Source organism: Zootermopsis nevadensis, unplaced genomic scaffold (assembly GCF_977971745.1).
Source record: "Zootermopsis nevadensis isolate Lab colony 2312 unplaced genomic scaffold, Znev_1.0 Znev_ptg000006l, whole genome shotgun sequence".
Taxonomy (NCBI): Eukaryota; Metazoa; Arthropoda; class Insecta; order Blattodea; family Termopsidae; genus Zootermopsis; species Zootermopsis nevadensis.
In genome coordinates, this window is record NW_028259138.1 from 987,596 (window position 1) to 1,000,770 (window position 13,175).

At 36.9% G+C, this 13,175-nt stretch overlaps 1 protein-coding gene across 7 annotated transcripts in view; it reads right to left on the reverse strand.

Annotated features, from left to right (window-relative positions):
• Positions 1–13,175, reverse strand: part of LOC110827939 (uncharacterized) — a 343,471-nt gene that overhangs the window by 220,291 nt on the left and 110,005 nt on the right. The gene's annotated exons all lie outside the window — the stretch shown is intronic.

Genomic DNA, 13,175 nt, shown 5'->3' on the forward strand with positions numbered 1-13,175 from the left:
AGTCAGCCTGTGAGTGAGTGTAGTGAACGCCCGTCGGATATCACTTATTTAGTGTTGTTTTCAGATAGGAGATGTTTTTCAAAAGCATGCAGCAGATTAATTCTTGAGGATTTTCTAATGGTAAAATCAGCCGAAAATAAATTACCCACCTTTTATATAACTTAAAAAGCTAATTACCGTGTTGATAGGAATGCGCCACTGGTCCCTTACATGAGTCATAAGAATTCAATCAACGCCTTCATATCCAACTTCTATCCGATCCGTTTTAATATTGTCCTCGTCATCTACGCTGAAGCCTTCCACGTGATCTCTGCCGTTCAGATATTAAGACTAATATCTGTAAGCATTTTTCATTTCTCCCATATATGCCACATGCCACTTTATTCTTTCCGATTCAACCATCTATGATAGTATTAGTATTTCGTGTTCATTACGAATTATGGAGGTGCACCATCAGTACACAATGTGCTGGCCCCGCAGTCTAACCGCTTGTAAGTCGGAACACGTTTCTGGAAATTCCCTAGAAAGCCTGATCGTGCACTATCTATTAATTACTGTACACTCAGACACGATAAATGAAGGCTGTGAATACTGAAACATATAACGATCATACTCTCTGAGTAAAGCGATGGTTTAAGCTCAGAACCCTGTTAGTTAACAAGAACTCCCAAAGGTAACTCACAAGACTCACGTCCTTTTAAAATATTCCTTCTATAAAAACAGGCTAATTACAATTATAACCAGTATGTATTTATGATTTAATTATATAATTCTGTGCGTAACGTCGATGCGTAACGTCGACTAGTAAAGACTTGTAGGCTAAACGAACTTTGCAGAAATTTCACTGTATGGATATGCAATGTTCTACACAAAAATATTTAAGTACGTTTATGAATTGCCCTCACAGAAACAATTCAATTCATAACTTAAAATATTCATTGTCAAATTGTTTTGCACTGCATTTAAGATCTAACCATAAATGATGATCCAAAAGACAGAAAAATGTGTTTCTAATCATAGGTCTATATATCGACAGGCAAACATAGTAGTTTGTGACTCTTTTAACCTACGGTTTATTTAATGACAGTCAGTAACTTCGATTATAAAGCATCTACAGTTAAGATGAACAGGGAAAGTGCTTTGGGACGGTAGAAGGAGGTGATAGTGGCCTAATTAAAGTGCTATACTAGATTTGCCTGAAGGATCTGAGGAAAACCGCGAAAACTTTAGCCAGGATAGCCAGTCTGCTGGCAGAGGTCTGAGTCGGGGAACTGACGAAAACGAAGCAAAAATGCTAACCAAAATTTACGGCCTCGTATTTGAATATTTTTTTAGTATGATTTTAGAAAATCAATTCTCCACCGGTTTCTCAGCACCACAATTTTTGTTTGTAAAGTAACACTGTCCCACTAAATGCCGTGTAGGCGTTTGGGGATAGAGGTGTATAGGCTCCATTCATTCTTAACCTCGGCACTGGATGAGGGTGAGTGTTCAGCATCAAGCCCCGGCCGCGCTTTATCCCCGGGAATGGACCCCGGTGCCTGTTGGATAGGAGGCTGGGTTGGTCAGAATGATTATAAACCCCGCACACTTTTCTAAAACTGACAGTAATACCCACGCAACGTTGAAGTTCACAATCCAGGCACAGACAACGTAACCACGGCTCACAGTAGACAAACAACAGAAACCTCAAGTGAAACTTGGGCCACTGGACATTAAGCTGAGTAACTCGATTTAGATAATACACCAACTCATGTGCAATTAGACATTCAGTGTGGTATTACAAGAAGTATAGTTTTTTAAAGTGCGACCTTTTGCAGTGCTTTATAACAAACCATCGTTTCATGAATTGTATGATTTTAATAGACAGACTAATGAATTAATGTTTTTTGAGGTGGAAACGTGTTTGGCACAAAGTTTTATTTAATGTGTAAAAAGTTCTGTTTGTACGCATGATTTTATAAACCAGTTTATGCTACAATTATCTTATTATCCAAGTTCTAAATTATGTTAGTGTATTATCATATATTGTTAATCATGTTATTATGATTTTATACTCTTGTTTATTTTTATGTTAAGTGTTATTATAATGATGTTACGAGATTGTGCCTGTTTATTGTTATTTCATTATGCCCTAATGTTGGCCTTCCGCCAGGTTACGTCTAATAACACTAACAATGTTCAAAATATTTTCATTGCTAATGTTTGTTTCCCTTAAAATTACTATAGTGTTCCTATTTATTTTGGATGGCCGTTACGTTATAAGACGTGTGTATGTTTTATTTATTCTGTTCTGTTCTGTACCACGTATGTTTACCGGTTTCCTTTGCTAATGTGTTCAGTTTTCTATTCTTTGACGCAACGTCATTTAAGCTTGTACCGTTTAATTGGGTATAGTAAAAATAAAATATGAACGAGTTGTGGTTTAAATATGTGAAAATGCTAAGTTTTATTTAATGTTCTACAGAAATAAAACTCAAAATTGTTGTGTACAAAGAAAGGACAAAAACAGAGAAAAATAATGGAAGGAAGAGAAACTTAAAACATTCAACCGCTTATTTAATGATTTAATGATTTTGTAGTATCATCTTAATTATGCTGTGTTGTGTTTTAAAACATTATAATCAAAACTAGGGACGGCTAATTTAGTAAGATATGAAGCAGAAAACTATCGACAAGTGCCTTTTTGAAAATATCACAAGAACGCAAAGCTAATGAGTATAGTTTTGCACTTGGACTAGAGCTACGAATTGAAAATTGTGATAACAGCATTAATTATTGAGAGCATCTCGCAACATAGCAACGTTGTGGCTAACTCTGTTTCTGCGATAAAACGTCACTCACCCACCGTTTTGTATAATATCAACTTTAGTACAGCGTCCACGCATAAACAAGGTACTGAACGCTACATCACAACCATCATAACCCAGCACAATTGGCAGCGACTGACAGTTGAACTTCGGACACCGCGATATTGGCTTGCCGATGTAAGAGACATCTGTCGCCAGTCCAGCGATGCCATTCAAACAAGTAAGCGCGAGACCCTTTCAACAAATAATACGAGGCGTAAACTTGTAAAGCCTAATTTAAATATCACGAAACCTATTATTACGGAGTGGAGTTCCGTCTGCACATGATTTATTGGTCACGTCGCCATAACTTGGTCTCTTGAAATGGGTAAAATATTGATTTGAATTAACGATATGTCTTCCGGGAACCTGAGCTGTGTAGTCTCTTGGAAAATGACCAACGTTTAAGAACAGCTTACACCCTCCACCATCAGGGTGATTATGAAGGCAGTAAGTTAAGCTCGTCGGTTAATTTCTACCATACTACACGAAGTTACATCCCAAAAGACTCATATTTATACTCCTCACTGTGTCATTCACAAATATTCACTCATTTTATACAATAAAATCGATATTGCTTGGAGTCGTTAAATAAACTGAGACAAAGACCTCACTAAACTGACAACGTCTGGGGCCTCTGGCTTTCACTTGGTTCATCACTTAAAAAGCGAAAAAAAGACAAGTTTCCCTCTGTGATTAAGCACCATTCCATAAGGGCGTATAAAGAGATATTGGAGTGAGTGTTGTTACACACTGCGGTTTCTTTACCCACGGGGACCCATTGGATAGGATTCTCGGTGATCTAGCTCCGTGGTCTAGACGCGATAACGAAGAGAAACCCCATGTTCTCAGCGGTAATCGAAACTCGGTTATCAAAAAACTTTTACTGACTGACCTATCCCATCACTTCAACAACAACAAAACCTCTGGTTCATAATTCTTCTTCAAATGGAAGCTAAGCTGTATATTCCTTGCAACCGAAAGAAAGTAAGGATAGTGGGTGAGACACAAAGAAGTTAAAGGAAGAGGGAGGCAAAAGGGAAATAGGTGTGACGTACGAAGGGCTGAAGGGGGGACAGAAAGGGAGACAAAACTGTGTAAGAGACATATGAGGGGAAGGGCAGGGTTGAATAAAGCCGAAAAAAGAGGAAAATTACACTGAAAAAATGGTGTATGCAGTCCTAGAGCGGCAGGGGGGTTGTAACGAAGGCCAGAGCACATTACAAAAAGAGGAACTTCGTAATTTATATTATTATGGCGATTAAACATAAGAGGGTGGAAAAATTGAATATATAATAAATAAATACAAAACATTTGGTAAGAAAATCTTGGGAAAACGAATCTCAGTGAAGACCTGGGGTCGACAGAACATAATTTGGTTTTGGTGATAAAGTTACTCAATTATGTAGTCGCAGAAGCTTCAAGACCAGGTAACCGACCAACGTGTCAAGGAACACCCCGGGTCATTAACTAGTTACTCAGAACTTACTTTCTCATTTAGTTAATTCTTAGTTATATAGTTAATTGTTATTTAATTGTTTGTTAGGTAGAGTTGCTAGGAATATGTAGCTGTTAACATTCACGTAGTCTGAAGCTGCAGGATCTTAAAGTACGTAAGAAAGCAACGAATTTGCGCCAGCATAACTTCGCATACTAAAGGTAACTTATAACCTACACTCCAGTCTAATTTCCTAGGCACGACAAACTGCTTTCTTGTGTGTTCTTTGAATTGTACGTAAAGATACCACACAGTAGGAAGAAGTCAAGATCCTGTTTCCGCATTCTTCATTTCTCGTACTAATAACAGATTTAGATTAAATTTCGTCTCGAGAAACAATGCTAAAATTAATGACGATGTTATATTGGGTTTTGACACAACGTAGACTCATCAGTAGACACTAAACTTACTATCTCAGGGATGATGAAGAAAGTATGTTGCTTCGAAACATTGGCATTTACATTATTAACATACAGTAGAACTCTCCAGATAAATTTCGGTAAACAATGATCTGGTATACTCCATATTTTAGTGAATATAAACATAAATAATCCAGTGGTTTTGATAAATCAGTCCTCAAATACGCTTGAATTATTAGCTCTAACTCAAACAAGAGTGGCTACCACAAATAAACACATAACTCGCTAAGGTGCAGACTTCATGTCTTCATGGCGGGAATAATACCTTCTGTAACGTTATGCCGTATAATATAGTAGAAGTTTACCGACGTTTTGGAGGTGTTGCTGCCTCTATCATTACCAATATCTGTAAGACTACATGGTGCAGTATTCCAGAAGACGGTTATCGACAAGGTACATAACGTTTATTTTAGATATTTTACAGAGTATATGTATCCATATACAAAGAAATGCATTTTTCGTGAAGGCCTAACTACGTTGTAATATTTCGACTGCTGCTATGATCTTCCAAGAACGGATTTTATGACTACGCAGTACAGAATTTCTACGGTTAATTACATCTCAGCAACAGACTTATACCAAGCACAAAAAGAAATCCGAAGTCCGCAAAGAACTTGTTTGGAAACTGTGTAAAACGATATGAAGCAATCCTACTAGCTTTTTTCCTCCTTCCAATACCAGAGCACCTACTGAATTCGGTCTATATGTTACCGGCAATTTATAGAATGTCTAAGTCAGTAGGCAAAGTATGAAATAAATCGTAATGTTAATATTGTTTGGTTGTGTAAATTAAAATTAATCAAAGTCGATTGGGTAAGCTGTCAAGATGGAGGTTGTGCAGGATAGTCGCGAAAATAAGAAGCTACTGAATCTGAACATAAGAAAAGTTTTGAGAATTAAAAAAAATGTTTTATATTACGTTTTTGCAAATATAAAAGATAAAATAAAACTGTATAAATCGTATTATAGAAACTTCTTTGTTATATACTTTGCCTAAAAGTTCTAGGCATTTTATAAAATGCCTGGGCATTCCATAGAATTCCGGAATTTCATAATTTGCCCACTGACTTTAGGAATTCTATACATTGCCGGATTTCATAGTTTGCCGGTAACATATATAGTATATAGCCTTATATATTTCTAGCAACCAATCGTACTTTCTCCCTTCGCTGTCTGTCCATCTGTACGTGCTGCATGTTCGTTCGTCAGCTAAAACCACCAAGCGAGATTTGTCAGGCTGTCAGTACAACTGTCACTGACCAATTCATCAGTCGAGAACCAAATATCACCAAGTGTGTTTAGCACAGAGTTAATGCATCGTACCAGCAATTCTCCGAAATGCAGCTGACCTAAACACAGCACTCAATTCGGTTAAAAAGTATAAAAAACCGTCACTTATCCTGACAGACAACGATGGTATTTCCTCAAGAGTGTACCACATCTGAAGAAGCCTATTATAAACGTTTCCAGAATTTCAACCGTTCCCAAAACATCGTAGTATCACAGGAAACTCCACAATTCAGCAGAATAAGTGAGTCTTTCTCGGAAACACTGAACTGAAACTATTCTGTTATCCTCAGATTTGAAATTGTTTACTATGATTAATCTCATAATCGTATTGCGTATAGTGTTCTTTGTCCTCCTCGCCTTGCATATTGACCATAATAGTGTGAAAATACTGTATTATCTATCACCGACATCTCGTTGCTTGGCAAACGTGTAATGCATCAAGCAATCACCATGACGTTCCACAGCCGTAAATGGTAGAACGCAGGGCAAACAGAAAATTACTTTATCCACAAAAGTTACAAAAAAAACCATCAATTCCTGAATAGATTATTTTTATAAAAATCCGAGGTTATAATGTTTCTTTGATAGCATGTAGTTTATTTATTTATAGTTTAAAGATGCTTTTCAGTAGCTCAGACTATAGCATCAAAGTAAGTACTTTACACCGGCACATGTAGGCTTATATTTACGAGAATCGTATCCCTAAAAATTGGATAATTTTTACACAAGTTACAAACAATTCCATCTTGTTGCACGGAGAATTTTCTGCAAAACACCGTCGCCGCTGTAATAATCACCACAACTTACGAAATATTTAAACACTGTCAATTTCAACAACTCACTTTTCAAACACTGTTAAAGGGTCGTGTGACCTAAAAACAATTGGTCCTTAAAAGCTTAAATCCGTAACAGCATCCCAATACACAGGATAATTTGAGAGTTGTTGACAGAAGATGAAACTCTCAGTTCTGATACAGCGTAATCCACGACTCCTTACTTTTAGTTTTACATCTACAAGTAATATCTTCATTCCTGTCATCGAAAACTCACTTTCTTATAAATATTAAAATTAATTTTTTATGTACAATAACGTTTGAGGAAATATATTTAAATAGTGCAATCACCCTACAAATATAACAATATTAGTGTCAATTGTAATTCAGACTATGTCCATGGTGTCAATAGTAACCAGCATAAAGATTCACACACATTTAAATAACCGAACGCAAGATTACTGCAGCCTCTCATTTCGATATAAAACTTCAGAGGCTCGACTTCTTCAGTGGAAGAAAATGGCTTGCAGCGGTGTTTCCGACTTCGATGTCTACTGAAAATCATAGAAAGGCGAAAACGCAGACATGGAGACGGACAGCAGTCTTCAAAAACCCATCATCATCTCAACGTTCATACACACAAACGTCGCTATCTAACAGATGTTTCGATGAAGCAGTAGATCAGGCAAGTGTCGAATGATGATGATGATGACTACTGACTGAAGTGATAGTTGAAGTCACGCGACAGTGGCGCTTCACTTCAGTGCCTGGCACAAAGATGAACGGCGACAAAACATGAACTGAACGGCAGCTTGAATTCGTGCCACTAGAAATGCTCCCAGCCCCAAAACGAATCCAGGGACTTGAGAGTTTTCTTATTTTATTTCTCATCTGCTTTTTTATTTTTAACTCTCTTTCACGTTTCTTATTTCTTCTTCCCTCAAGCATTTCTCTCTTCACTTCTACTACGCCCTACAACTGCGCGCTGTTTAGTAACAGGGACAACTTTATCTTCCTAATTTAATCAAAATATAAGATGTCTTTCGAAGTATTATCCAACAAATTCTTATATATATATATATATATATATATATATATATATATATCGATTTTACCTTTCTTTGATCTATATCAATCCCATTTGTTAGAGTAACAAAAGGATGAGATGTGGAAAGAACGCAGACCCTTGTTTCATTCATGTGTTTCAATTGTGGTTCTAGAGTAACAGGAGCTACAAATTAGTAACTAAAATATACAATTTAATGAGCCTCGTTAATTTGTCATATTTAACCTCACACTTTAGCGCTATCATTATGTTAATAACTGTTGGCATTTAACAATAGTTCGTACACCATTTCCAGATATTCCTGTGTTCTATCTTCATGTAAGTTGGTTCCCTATCAATTTCCGGCATTTCTACAGGTTCATGTTAATCTCTTAATTAATCATATTGTTTGCTGTTTTCAAATATAACAAAAATATGCTGTATCTTCACAAATTTGTCTAAGGTCTGTCGCCACATAAAATTTATCAAGATACGTTAGTCTCATACGCGTCTCAAAACTTTGCACTGAGTTATGATTAAGTCCATGAATATATAATTCAGAATAATACAGTTGGGCAGCCATTGTTAAAAACCGGTTTAATTGTTTTTAATAACAGTCCACATTACCCAGAGGATTAACATAGCAGTACCCACATTACACTGCGCCGCATTGCAGCTGATTAATTTTACAGAACACATTACGTTTGATGGTTTAAAAAACACGCTTTGCTTCTACAATAACAGCAGCCATTGTTTCTCTCAGACATATAAAATAGTTATACATAATCGTAATGTTGGTGAATACAGGAAATAGTAGTTTAACGGTCACGGTGGGCGTATCCAGGACTTCACGTAGCAACTAGCTGTCGGTCAGATTAATAAATTCCCAGCGTCATTTCCTACGTCACAGGCTTATATTATCATTATCGTTTGTCATGCATTAGGCCACGTGATGTGTTGCATATTTAAACCATTATTTCAGTGGTATTCCTAAACCTCTTTTCCCCTAAGGTTATTTATATGGTATAACCTGTATTTTTATTATTTTCATCCGTTCTTCTCCTTCCTTCTACCAATTAATCAGCCTGTTTCATATATATTTCATATTTGACTGAATATTTTATTCTTATAAATTGTCTTAATTTCGTTTATTATATAGTACTTCGCTATTTCAGTTGTCCTCACAAATTTAATTTAAATTTCCGATTATATCTTTCATCTGGATTTATAACCTGTGATTCACTTCCACTGTTCCAGCACAGAACATGCCAAACGTTTGTAAATGATGAATTTGGTACGTTATTCAGGCCTAGTAATTAAGTTTCCAATAAAAGATTTATTTCCACAGACGCTTAAATAAACTGATATATTTCTATAGAATATGCTTCTCGCATCCATATGGTAGACTGAGGATATTTTACGGCTGTGCTATTTGTACCAGGGAAAGCGGCAACCGACGTAGGATTTGCGCATATAAAAATCGCCGCCTAGTATTGCAATTGGTCATAATAAGATCATCACCTAAAAAATTATGTTCTTGCTTCTTCACCCGAAAGTTACGTAAGTCTCTACCACCCAGATATTTACGACAGCAGACCTGGTATCATAGCGATACGTTCTAAACCACTGCTTTTAATTTTTCGTCACCAAATTGTATCAAAGAAATACCGCGAAGTGCAGCTATATGTCTTGCAAACTTTATAAATAGCAGAGGAGAGAGTAATTTCGATCGAAAGAGACTATCAAGAATCATTAATAGAGATTTTTTAAAACATCAGAGCATTCTGTATTCGATCTGAAAGAAGCCTTTTGCCACACAACATTAAGAAACTCTTTCCAAAGCTGACTTAATGCACAACGTAGTTAGACCACAGTTTGGCGCGATGTTCTGTTCCGATGTCCTCTTTATGTCCCCCATAAAAGAAGCTAATGCACGGTTAAAAGGAAAACCTCATCAGCATGCGGAAAATACACAAAGTTTTAGGACAAACTTTCCGTCATTCACAAGATAAATATCCTACTTACTGCAGTGAGGCTCATCTCTCCGAGTTGTCAAACACAGGAAGAAGCTAGCATTTTTCATTCAACCAGACGCAGTGGCGGATTTACATTTTCCACCAACAGAATACATGAATACGTCTATTAATATTCGGTAAATAATTATATAATTGTACTTGTTTACAAAAGAAGTTAATGCACAAATTATCCGAATTGATTCTTTGCGACTGTATGCAAAGTTAATGCTGCCTACGTATTACAGAACACATGTCGCACTACATACAGGTATCACAATGCATAACCATAAATTAGTTATCGTTACATACAGGCCGACATCACACGTAAATTTGTTTGAAATAATTCATAGCAGAGGCTCAGCGTTCGTGTTAACCGTTATGGCACTTTGAAAAACGAAAAATAAAAGTCTTACTTCCATTATTCAGTGATACTCCACACACTAGAACACAACAGAAGTGATAAGATATAATTTTACTTTAGCGAGACAGTCTGTGTAATCTGATAAAATTTTACCAATGTTTCAGAGGTCGTTGCTGCCTCCATCATCAGGGCGATGAGTCACTCACCTTTGGACTACTCATAGCCATGAAAAAAACTTCAAATCCTGCTCACATAGTTTGTGTTTACGTCCATGGCAAGGACGCATTGCTGGTTTAAAGTGGCTAACGACGTATTTTATCTGATTGCTTCTGCAGAATTTCAGTGTATGGAGTACCACTGAACCTCGAAAGTAACACAGAAGATTTTTAGACGAGCTAACACGGTTAAAATAAATGTGTATAAATGCATGCAGTAGGTTCTTGTGTTTTTGAGTGAAGTCTCACAAACACTCATGTACTGTCTTAAACAGTAAAACAGCAAAATCTGTACGTAAAAATTGTAAACTTACTGAAACACGCGGAGCAATCTGCGTTAACAACAGCGGCTTCTGGATCCGAAACGCGAGGAAATAAATCACTGAGCGCGATCGGTGACGATTATTTAATTAACGTGATGTCCACAAACGAAATATTCCATTCTAATTATTCCTGGCTACTTTGTCGCGGTGTCCACTCGCGCCATTCGATTCGCGAAAATTCCGTTCACCAATTTAACTGATGTTAAACAAATTGCTAGCGGATGAGACACTGTCTTCGGTGCACGGCAGCGCTTATGAAGAATACTGTTTTCTGGGATGATGCGCTGTGTGGCCTGGTAGATGTTTACCGACGTTTCCATAGGTGCTTCTGCCTCCATTATCAAAGTGATAAGCTCTACATTTCTATCAGATAACACGGCGCAATATCCCACAAGACAATCATCTTTAAATCAGGAAAAGTTTGTTTGTTTATTTACGTTCAGGCCAAAATAAGCCCTTGACTAAAATTACACACAAATCACTTGCAGGCCTGCCTAATAGGAATACATTTCTAAACTGTGAAGCGGAAATTAATTTCTAACAGATGCAGCAGTAAATGTGTTACTTTCAGCTGATAAGAACCGGTATGTAAAGTACTTAACTCAATATTTGTACGTGAGCTAAGTAAATTACTTAACCTGTAATGCGTATTTGAGTGAAGTGCAATTTGAGTGTTTTACATAAGCAAAGCGCCAAATCCGCAAATTGTACGTGAGTAATGCAGAACATTTAACCTCCGATTTCAATGCGAGAGAAGTACTTAACATGAACATATGTCACAATGTTATGATCAATGTGTTTACTGTCATTAAAGTCACTGACTGACTGAGTAAATTATTCATATCCGAGTCCACTATATTTGCATGGCAGTCAACAAATCCGGATACGAACTTCAAAAAATTCCGCAACCAACACAACATACTTCTTGGCCGTAAAATCTGTCCACACCGCGTGCATCGGTCAAACTGACACGGCTCTGTCGCAAAGTCTCATTTATAAGTACACCGATAAAGGTTCATGGTTCGAGCTCCGAAGAGAGACCCAATAGACGCACATTCCCAATTAACCATTTACAGTTCAGTGAAACTGTATCTACCACATGCATTTTGCTCAGAGAGAGTATTTATAACGCTCGATTGATTCTAAGAATAAACAGATTTTTTCTCTACACAGCATTAACCGATTGATCTCAAAGAGGACGCTTTGTATTTTCATTGAGATAGGGGTTGAATGTTAAAATATTACTTAGATTAGCTTCAGCTTCAAGAACTCGAATAAGGTGTTTCGTGGTTATCTTCAGTCACAGAAAATTCTGAACTGGTATCCAAATTATACGTTGTACGCCTCTAATGCAGCCTATCCAACATTAAATCATAAAATAAACCCCCTCCCATGTAATAACAAGAAATTCCCGCCGCATCTCCCAGCCTGCAGCAGAGAACCCAAATATTCATTACCATGTTCACAAGAGCATGCATCCGGACTCTACGCTGATCTAGTTCAAACCATTACACATCCTCACACAATGCTCCTTTAAGATTTATTTTAATAATATCCGTATACATGTATACGACTCCCGCAGGTGGCATATTTCCTAACCTTCCCATTTGCCTATTACAATTTTATAAGGACTGATAATCTTCTGCTCATCTTATTAGCCTTGATTTAAACTAACTAATAGGCCTAATATTAATTTTTTTGCATATTTAATCATGAAACGGTAAGAAATAATCTCAAGGTACAGAAGCATTTTCAAGTTTGTAATTTCTGTCTCACAAGATATTGACACGATGATAACACGTAAGCTAACTTTAATAAAAAATTCACAAACACGCCTCGACACCTATTTCTTGGAGTTCATGAATATGGGATTCAATTACTGGCACTTAGTTTATTCAACAACATTCATAATGCAATTTTTTATTTTAAAAGGAAAGAAATAAGAAGTCTGACTTTGTAGAGAACGTGAGTCTAGGCTCAGCTGATCACGTGAGAGCCCATGTCTGCTCTGGCGAACAATGGATCGTTCATTTGTCTCAAAGAGTACTTTCTCCCGAGGAAACCTGCAGGGAAATACGGCTTAATTTGACGGGCATCCAACCTATTTCTCTTCTGGAGCAACTGAATTTGCTGGGAGAAATCATATTATCATTCTTTGTCTTCTGAGCCATACAACTGCAGACTCTGAATAGGTCGTTTTTTCAAGTCACATAAAGCACATTATTTTGAAACAGTAAAAAGATGGATTCACAGTAACACTCAGAGAAAAGTGACACAGCTTAAGTTAAGTGAACTTCAGAAAGATGAGTAGGAAGAAAAAGCTACCAAAATAAAAGTGGCACCGCTGGCTTCGACATAACTCAAATTTGTAGGCTAAATATGGATCG